This window comes from Panthera uncia (assembly GCF_023721935.1).
Source record: "Panthera uncia isolate 11264 chromosome A1 unlocalized genomic scaffold, Puncia_PCG_1.0 HiC_scaffold_17, whole genome shotgun sequence".
Lineage (NCBI taxonomy): Eukaryota > Metazoa > Chordata > Mammalia > Carnivora > Felidae > Panthera > Panthera uncia.
This window is the reverse complement of record NW_026057577.1, coordinates 45,701,634-45,711,871: the sequence shown is the minus strand read 5'-3', so window position 1 is coordinate 45,711,871 and position 10,238 is coordinate 45,701,634.

Here is a 10,238-nt window from a genome sequence, read left to right as displayed (position 1 = left end):
AAATGGGAAATCTGCAACGAGAAAGAAAAAACAATTTCTGAGTGTCCCGTCACCCTAAATGCTGACCCTGCACCTATTTGTTTTCTTGTGCTCATCTTGATTTCTCCACAGAGCTCATAATCAATGCTGAGTCATTCTTGGAGCACTGGGGGTCCCCAGGATTCATCTTTGGCTTTTGTTTCCATGAAAAGGTGAGAGTTACTGTCATGCTTGAGGCAAACACATGCAGAGTTTGAGGGGCCACAGACATTTTAGCTTCAGGAAGAGCCTTATGGACCTCCTCCCCCAATCAAGAGCTCAGAGTGTATGAGATTGATTTCAGGAGGAATATTAATATTTGAGATTCCTGCTAGCAGTCTGAAAAGTTTTCATATTTCAGGCCCCTTCAGTCTGTTATTTCTTGGGCTTGTTTTGAAAAGCAGAGCTCAAACTTATTTTTCAGAAAGGGCAGAATTAAAATTCAGCAGATTGTTCATGCTGTGTAAATAAACCCCTCTCCAGAAAGTGAAGTAATCCTTTTCCTCGGGGAGTATAGAACTACTTAGAATTACTTATTGCTGTCCTCACATGCAAAGCTCAGGCTTTGTGGCACCTTGGCTTTCTTGCAGGAGGAAGTCAGTAGCTGTTACCTTCATGTATGTCATATAAGTTCATTTCAAAAAGCTTTTTTTTTAATGTTTATTTGTCTTTCAGAGAGAGAGAGAGAGAGAGAGAGAGACAGAGAGACAGAGAGACAGAGACAGAGAGACAGAGCATGAGTAGGGGAAGGGCAGAGAAAGAGGGAGGCACAGAATCCAAAGCAGGCTCCAGGCTCTGAACTGTCAGCACAGAGCCTGACATGGAGCTTGAACTCATGAACTGTGAGATCGTGACCTGAACTGAAGTTAGACACTTAACCGACTGGGCCACCCGGGTGCCCCAATATATGTTCATTTTTTACTACTACATTTGAGTGTTTTGGGATTTGTAAATAAGTGTTTCTTGACGTATGGTCTCTCTAAAGCAAATGCAAAAAATGCCATGATCTTGATGGATCACATGGATCCACGAGGGAACAGGATACGTGGTTAGACTACTAAAGACAGCAAGTACTATAGCAAATATTGTCATTCAATAATCAACCAACAACAAATGAGGTTTCTTGTTATTTTGTGTCCCTTCCCTCCTTGTTTCTTATAGTCCAAGGATTCCAAATTCTTGTCTATGTTATCATGTGAGGGCCTAAGTTGGTCAAGAATAGCATTTTTTAATACACTTTTCTTCTGAACAACATGGTATTCTCCTGTTTTGTTCTGATCTGTTAATATGATACTACTTTATATAGGAAAAAATAGGAAAACACCCTGCCTTCTATTTTTTGACATTTGTCAGATTTTAGTGGGATGCTTTCAACAAAGAGCTGATGTAACTCAGTGAGTTTTGACCTTCCTGAACATGTGGGAATGTCATCCTCAAGGCCAGCAGACTCTGGCCACAATGTACGCTTGGAAACTGAATCATCACATGCTCTCAGTGACAATAATTATTCTCATGGGAATAATGCAATAATTAAAGATTGCATTGCCTGGTCAGGGATATTTGGCTAACTACCCGACAATATTATTAAAGAAAAGATATGACAGTGTAAGTTTCTAAACAAATTTGAAAAAATATTAATATTTTTCTCTAGCTTCTATAAAATGGGCCTATTGTATTGTTACTTTGATTACACTGGGGACCCTAATTATATATAAAATGTACTCATAGAACATGAAAATGTAACTCCAATGTGGTGTAAATTGCTCTAAAACTAATATACTGGTGATAATACACATTAAACATTTAACTAACAACAATTTTCCTTTTTTTTTTTTTCAGAATAGAAGAGCTTTTTGGTGGCACTTTGGAAGGCTCAGATTTCTTTAAAACATCTGTCTAGGGAAATTTGAACTAATTTCTCTTTTATTTCCCTTTCGTAAAAATTCCCATTAGTAAGCAAATGCATTCAAAACCATTCCCTTGATCTTATAACTGTATTTTATAAAAATACCCTCAAGTTTTTCCTTTTGTCCTATAGGCTGAAAGTGCTACAGTGGAGTGTCTGAATGGCACACAGGAGTGAAGGCAGCTGGGACATTAGGGCTGGTCAAGTTTGGCGAGGGGCCGCTAGGCTGCCCTTCGAGTGGTGCAGCAGACACACGGGGTGGGGGTTTGGCTTCATCCTTTTTGTTTCTGACCCTGTTTTCAAGGACATATTATAAAAAGTGAAGACTTCTTGAATTTATTAAAAACTATAATGGAAATTAAAAAATGATTTTAAAATGCTAATTTTATTATCAAAATCACAGTATGGCACTTTTCTCTCCAAAAACCAGGCCATTCCAGCAAAGCAACTCATCCACCCCAAATTCAGTCACACCACATCCTTACATTTCCGCCAGCACCTTGTGGTCGTTATCAGTTCAAAGTCATGCTGAGAACATAAACATCCGGTCGTAAGTATGGGTAGGGACCCATTGAGTTTATCTGATATAACCTTCCTGAGGCTGTCTTCTTCCACAGACATTTAGTCAAGTCACAAGAGAATTTAATTTTGTCTCTTTCCTTATCTCTTCTCTGACTGACCTATATATTTTGGAGAAAAATTTGACATATATCATGACTATAATATATTGAGCACTTACTATATGACAGGCGTGGTGCTAAGTATATTATATGTGTAGCTGCACTTAATCCCCATACAAGTGAGGAAACTGTAGGCTCACCAAAATTCAGCAACTTGCCCAAGATCAGTCAACTAGTAAGTGATGAGGCTGAGATTCGAACTCAAGTCTATTTCACCGAGAGTCTATGCTAATAACTTCTGTGCAATATGATCTTCCTATTTGGCCCATGTTCTTGTCTGGATACCTTAATATTTTCATGAGGCACCTCTGGCTGCTGAGATGTCTCTCCCTCCTCTGGCAACTCATGCTTGGGACCTTGCCTATTCTTCTGCACATTCAAACTTATCCTCACCATTCAGCAAATTTTATTGAATACTTCTTTGTGCAAGAAAGGCACTCTCAAACCACAGTTCTCCCAGGGGAAACCAAAGCCTCCTTAGAGACAATGTTCTAATCTGGACTGCTATGGAAGAAACTTAAAAAGCCCTTGTTCCCCCTACCCCCCACCCCCAACTCTATTCTTGGATGGGTTTGGGTCTCTAGTTGATTCAGAAATTCTTCATCCTCATTTAGACTCTCTAAGGGAGTGGCTCATTCCAGCAGAGCCCAACCTCATTCTGCCCATAGCAGGCTTCCCTCTGGGCCCCACATCCCCCCACAAGGCTTGTAGCAAGACTGGACAGCTGTGGGGCCCACTGTGTGTAAGGGCATGCATAGATGTCCCCAGACAGGATGTGTTCTCATCCTCTGAAAAACCCAATGGCTGCTTCCTTGCTTTGGCCACATTCTTTGGCTAAATAAACCTGCTGGGTACAACTAAGACATTCTGTGTCCTGAAATTGGGAGTGGTTTTGAAAAGTGACCTCAACTATTAGATTCCAAAGCTCTATGCTTCCATGCCCACTTCCAGTTATATGTAGCAGTCTTCCCCTCTATTTTTCCCTCCATCTATGTGCAAACACATTGTATCCTATTTGTATTCAACATGGCTCAAATTTCAAGTACTATTCGTTAGGGATATTGATCCCTAAATACATGTAGATTCTTCTGTCTACATATTCAGATATTGAGCGCACAGTTTCTTCTATTATTAATGTCTTGCATTAGTGTAGTATATTTGTTATAATTGATGAACCAATATTGATACATTATTATTAAACAGAATCCTTAGTTTACATTAGGGTTCAGACTTAGTGTACTGTTCTGTGGGTTCTGACACGTCTATGACGTCAAGTACCCACCATTACAATATCATACAGAATAGTTTGACTGCCCTAAAAGTACTCTGTTCTCCACTTATTCATCCCTGACCTCCTGGCAACCACTGATCTTTTTCCTGTCTCTATACTTTTACCTTTTCTATAACATCATATAATTGGCCAAGTTGACTTTGATCTTCACAACAACCCTGTGGCTACGTAATGTTTATTACTTCATGATAGAGGAGATACATTCAGCGAGGTGAAGTGATGTATTTGAGGTCCCACAAACTGAGGCCGCCAAAGCTGGGACCAGAACCAGCCAACAGCAGGGACAGTGGCTGATCTCAGAAAGGGGCTAATTGCCGAGGACACAGACTGTGAGCCCCCAGGGGGCCTCTTAGCTCAGGCATTTTATTTTCTAATGGTAGGCAGAAGGAAGAAGATTGCACATCTTCAAAGGAAACTGGATGTCTGATATTTGTTAGATGAGACTCCGAGGTGACTTCAGAGATAATGGGTCCAGTGCCCTGTAATTAAGAAGGAAGGCCGGTCCCTGCCAGTCTGACTCAGAAGGCTCACTGAGTCATCCTGTTTGTCCTCTCTGCTGCTATTTATGGGCTTCCCAGTTGCTGATATTTGTTGGTTAAATGCTCACACAACCAGTCTCGCCTAAAGCAGTGTCTCTTATGGGGTGTTGAGAATAAATAGGGTGACAGGTGTTGTGAGAGAGCCATTTTTAAGAATCTTTAGTAGCGGATTCCTTTTTTAAAGCTCTCTATGCTTAAAATACAACTATTCCAAAAGAAAACGAAGACTGGGACCCTTTCTGCAGAGAGCTGCAGAATGCTAAGACTTTGTGGGGGTGCTGGCTCTGGCAGAGGGGCAGGTCAGCATTATTGAAGCTGTTGATGTGGACAGCTCAGGAAATCAGGGGAATGAGACAATGAGAGAAAAAGACTGGAACGCCATCACTTAGGCAACTTAGGCATATGTATCACCGGAAAGAGAAGACAATAACAACAGAACCCTCATAGGCCATATTAGTCTGAGTCTGGGGGTGGACAAAGGACTCATGCAGCTGGAGGGACCCAAGAAAGATTAATGCAGGGACTCTACCAAGGGGTGGGCAGGATGAAGAGAAACATCTTAGAGCTAGCAACTGCAGGGACACATTAACACCCACAGGCTTAAAGAGGCAAGGGGTCGGGGTAGCTACAAGAACCCAGAGGGAGCTGTAGTTGAGCAGAAAGCTGCCTGACTCCTTTGGGTCATTGGTAGAGAAAGGCAGAGCCATAGGGAGAGAGCTGGGGAATGAATAAACCACTCTGTTTTCCTTCATTCTCTCATCTCCTGCTAATGACTCCCATTGGACAGACTTCCCAATGAGACACAGACCCATGGAACCCATATGATGCAATCCATGAAAGTCAGTGTCCTGGGCCACCAGGCAGGCCGCACAAGGGTGGAGAGAGGACCTGGAGGGCTAAACACCAAACATCTTCAACTACAGGGAAGAGGGTTGGTGTTAGATTTTGTTGAAATCTGTTTTCTTTAGTTTGTATTAATAGTAAAGATACCCAGTGCAGTGGAAAGTGGAGCCACATGAGAGACTTGAGTCCTGATGACAATGTTTGTGCCCCTGGATCCAACCTTACCTGAGGCTAGTATATGCTTCTGGATTTTTCAGTTATAGGATCCAATAAGCATCCTTTTTTGCTTTAAGTTAAAAAAAGAGTAAAGGTATTGATTCATTAAAATATTAACTTGAAATGTATGAAACATGCAGTTAAACCCCACACACCCCTTGGCCCTTGAAAATTCTGAAGTGCCTTTTTAGAAGGGTGTGTCTCTCCCAAACCCCAGATGAAAACTACTCCTGAGGAACCTGGGAGGCTCAGCTGGCTGAACGTCCAGCTTTTGATTTAGGTTCAGGTCATGATCTCACGGTTGATGAGACTGAGCCCCATGTTGGACTCTGTGCTGACAGTGCGGAGCCTGCTTGGGATTCTCTCTCCTTCTCTCTCTGCCCCTCCCCAACTCGTGTATGTGCATGCACACACACTCTCTCTCTCAAAATAAATAAATAAACATTTAAAAAACAAAAGAAGACAAAACAAAAGCAAATTCCTAAGAAACAAGGCAAGGGCAGGTTGTGTTAAAGTTGAGTGTCTATGGAAAGCTCAGTTAAAAAGCCATTGAACAGTTGTAATAATAAAAGGAGGACCCCAGTCTGCAACTGGATTTAATATTTTCTCAGTTTGCACCTGGACTTATCTTAAATCTTTCCAACAGTTCATCCAACAAACGTGTACTGTGCACCAGCTTTATGACTGCAAGAGGACCTATACTGGGCTGATCGAAGCAGACACCATTGGTAGGACTGGTGGTGAGAAAAAGCCTCTGAATTGGTGATTCTTGAGCAGACACGTAAAAGAAATGAGGAAGGAGCCAGCCACGAAGATCTGGAGGGAAGAGCTAGAGGAAAGAGCAAACTTAAATTTCCAAAGGTTTACTTGAAGAACAGGAAGGGTGGAGGGCCAAGGGTTGATGCCACCAGAAGGGTTGCCAGGCACCCATTCAGACAGGACCTTGTAGGCCAGGATAAGAAATTTTTATTTTATTCTGAGAGTAGTAGGTAGTATATTAGAAGGCTCTGAGCCTTCTAGCAGGTGAGTGAGCTGACAGAATTTATTTTTTAAAAGATTACTCTAGCTGCTATGTGGAGAGTTGACTCCAGGGAAAATGAAGGGGGGGACACTGGTTTGAAGGCCAATGCAATGGTGTTGCTAAGGGATGATGGCGGTGTGTAGAGGTGGACAGAAGGCAGTTCGGTGTCAGAGTCCCAGCTAGGTGGGTGGCATGGATGCACTTATGTGGATACTTACACTTGCATTTTTAATCAAGGATGACTTAATTTTTCTTTTAAAAAATTTTTTTCATGTTTATTTTTGAGAGAGACAGAGCACGAGTAGGGGAGGTCCAGAGAGCGAAGGAGACAGAATCTGAAGCAGGCTCCAGGCTCCGAGCTGTTAGCACAGAGCCCAAGGTGGGGCTTGAACCCACCAGCCATGAGATCATGACCTGAGGCCGAAGTCGGAAGTTTAACCAATTGAGCCCACCCAGGTGCCTCAAGGATGACTTAATTTTCTAAAGATTTTCTTTTCTGGTAGGAGTTCAAGGAAATTCCACCAGTTAAGAAGTGCTTAATTACTGTTGTGTAACTTTTCTGGTCTCAAAGTCATTCAAGAAACTTATTAAAAAGACAGATTTCCCAGTCTCATACCCTAAACATTCTGATTCTACCCAGCCTAGAGATCTGCATTTCATGACTCAGACTTAGAGAACTACCCGTTAAGGATTTAGCACCACCGCCTAGTAGTGACTATTTGAAATAAGGATTTAGCAGCACCGTCTAGTGGTGACTATTTGAAATTGCAGATGTAAGAAATTTAAAGTTCAGTACTTTGAATTCTTCATATCCATTTGTTACCGGCAAGGTAACAATCTTTTATGTTCATAATAGAGGTACTCTCATGGGAGTCACCAAACTGGGGTGGAAACTCCAGCGGTTATCTGGAGAAAACTCTCAGACGTATTAAGATAAAAAAGAATTGAAACTTTGTAAGCAGTAATTAATTGGTTGTTATGAAGTCAGAGAGCAGAACTGGCTCTGAACCCGCAGCCCAGCTGATTATTAGAGTTCTATAAGATTAGAGTAATTGCAACTGTGGAGATAAAATAATAAGAGTGGCATTTTCCAAAAGTTATAGGAAGCCAACACTCAGGCAGCAGAGCTTAGTTGCATCAGCCATGGAAGAAGGGCAATACCATCCCCAGGGGTATGTGTTTCTTTTAACCACTGCTCTAACCAGACATGGGTGGGTTCTTATTAAGAATTTTGTCAGTTGGTCATTTTGGATTGGAAACTGCCCCTCTAGAGTCCAGCCAAGTCTAGCTCACCTCGCCACGGTTGCATCTTTGTTTACCTGCTCAGATATCTGTCTTCCCTGGATGTTCCAGGGAGTGGGACAGAGGGCAGCTCAGTGTTTGAGAGCTCCAGCCCTGTGAGAAAATATTCCAAAGGGAGGTCTGCATGGGAGTACTGGCTCTACACTCAGGTTGGCTGGAAGAAATTTCCAGCCTCATAGTTTATTTGTTGGTTTGTTTACTTGTTTCTTTGTAATGGTTATTCTCAGAACTCTCCATGCACATTCATTCATTCTGCCTTTCCATTTCCGCCCCCATGTTTTCTCTCACTCAACACAGGATCGTATTTGAATTAGAAGATCTTTTAGTATACGTTTCTTACATTCTAGACAAGGCAACTGAGATGTGAGCAGAATGACTGCTTCCAAGGCTAAAGGGGAGCTAGGGTCCAGGACCACTCATGGTGGCGCCATAGAGCTCATAGGCCAGTGTGACCTGGGACCGACCAGTCCCTTAACATCTGCTTGGCCTGTCCTTCCTCCACCCCTACACATGCTCCCTCACTTCTGCATGTGTGTGCATGCACACACACACACACACACACACACACAAAGTCTCTTTCAGTTTTCTTCCTGCCAACCCCCTTCCCCCCCTTCCCATCTTGCCAAGTCAGCAAAATACGAAAAATTAGGGAAGTCGAAACTTCAAAAGAATTTTTAAACAAAAAAACCCAGATGAAGCCTCAGCTTTTTAACCTTCACCAACTAAATTATGCAATGTTTATTTTGTTACCTCATCTTGATTTATTTTTGTGGGTTAAACCTCTCAAAAAAAAATAAACAAAAGGTTTATTTGTTAGAATCCAAGACAGAAGAACCTGAACAAGGAAATAGAAGACAAAAGGAAAGGTGAGCCGAAAGATTGCATAACTAATTGAAGGAACATAATACAAATCTGGACATGCCCACATGTATTTTTCCATTTAGAAACAAACCTAGTAAAACAGTGGTGAGTTCACCGATTTTTTCTTTGCTTGCCTGGCTCAGTAGTACATCTGGAGTAAAGGCCTGCCCTCTAGTGGTGCCTGTGGAAATGTGCATGTACAGGTGCCCAACGCAGAGCTGAGGGTGTTTAAGGATATGTGCTTGAAAAACTTAATATTAGAAGGAATGCTTCTGCTGCTTTCCATTAAATACAGCAGGTGGAGACACACACTGGAAAACTGGGACACAGTAAACCTTGTCTCCATCTGGCTGTTAGAAGATTGCTAGGCACTCAGAGCTGTTGAAACTAAGCTTGACAAAAATTTATTTGTGATGCTTCATAGGTCCTGCTTCTCAATTCTTGAAAACTGTTAAGATTGGGAGATTTTGAGCAAATACCACTTTTAAATCCAATGCTCCCCTCCCCCACCAAACACACACCATTCATCCATATTAAATACTTAGTGCACAGATTTGGGAGGAGGTGCTGCAAAGTTTAACGAGACACAGATCCCCACCTTCAAATTCACCCTGTGGTTGTGAGAGAAGATATATTTAGACATAATTATAATATATGGCAGTGATACAAACAGAGAATGAATATAATATTATCGTATATTGGTTATATAATTACTATGCATTGATTTTATTATATAATTAGATATTATACATTAATAACTTTTAACTTGACCAAAGGCAACCATCTTTAGGCTTAACAGTAACTCTGGGGAGGCCTAATATGGTAATTCTGCCCAATAGCGTTCATGACTTACAGACCCCACTGATGACCTCTCATGGATGTTTTCTAGTGTGACAAACTCAGAAAGCTACAGCACCAGAGTAAAATTAGGGAGAAACAGAAGGGGAGGTAACCATGGAACTGGTCAGAAGCAGAAGCAGAGAGCTCTAGAGAAAGAGAGAAGCTGAACTGTGAGTATGGCCTCGACAAAGGAAGAAAGAGCCAAAGGTCCCTTCTCGCAGGAGGAGCCTGTTTTTACTGTTACTTCCTTGACAGTGTTCCAGGGCTCCCTGGAGCTGGACTGTGTCACTGCTTGGCTGATGCCTGTGCCTCTTACACGTCCTTATAACACCCACACCACTTGAGCTCAGCTGAGACTGTGATTCTGCAATACAAAACGTCTAGGTCCTTCAGTTCTGAAGTGGCCCAGAGAGGGAGTGAGGAGGTGTGGCTAGAAGGGCAGACTCAGCAGATGCTTCACCAGGAGGTGATGCCCAAGCAGAGTTTTGAGGCACAAGTAGGAGCTTTCCAGAAAGACAGATGTGGAGGGTGTTCCAAGGGTTCAGGATTCATTCCAGTACTGAACATGACCAGTGGTAAAACTTTAATTTCCTGGCTCTCCTTCCAGTGCAGTGGCCAGAAATTCTCTCTTTGGGAACCTGGGCTGTGAGAGAGGGCAGTGGGAAAGGGGAATTTTCTCTCATGGAGGCTCTAAGTCCTGAAGCCTGGTGGTCCTGCTCAT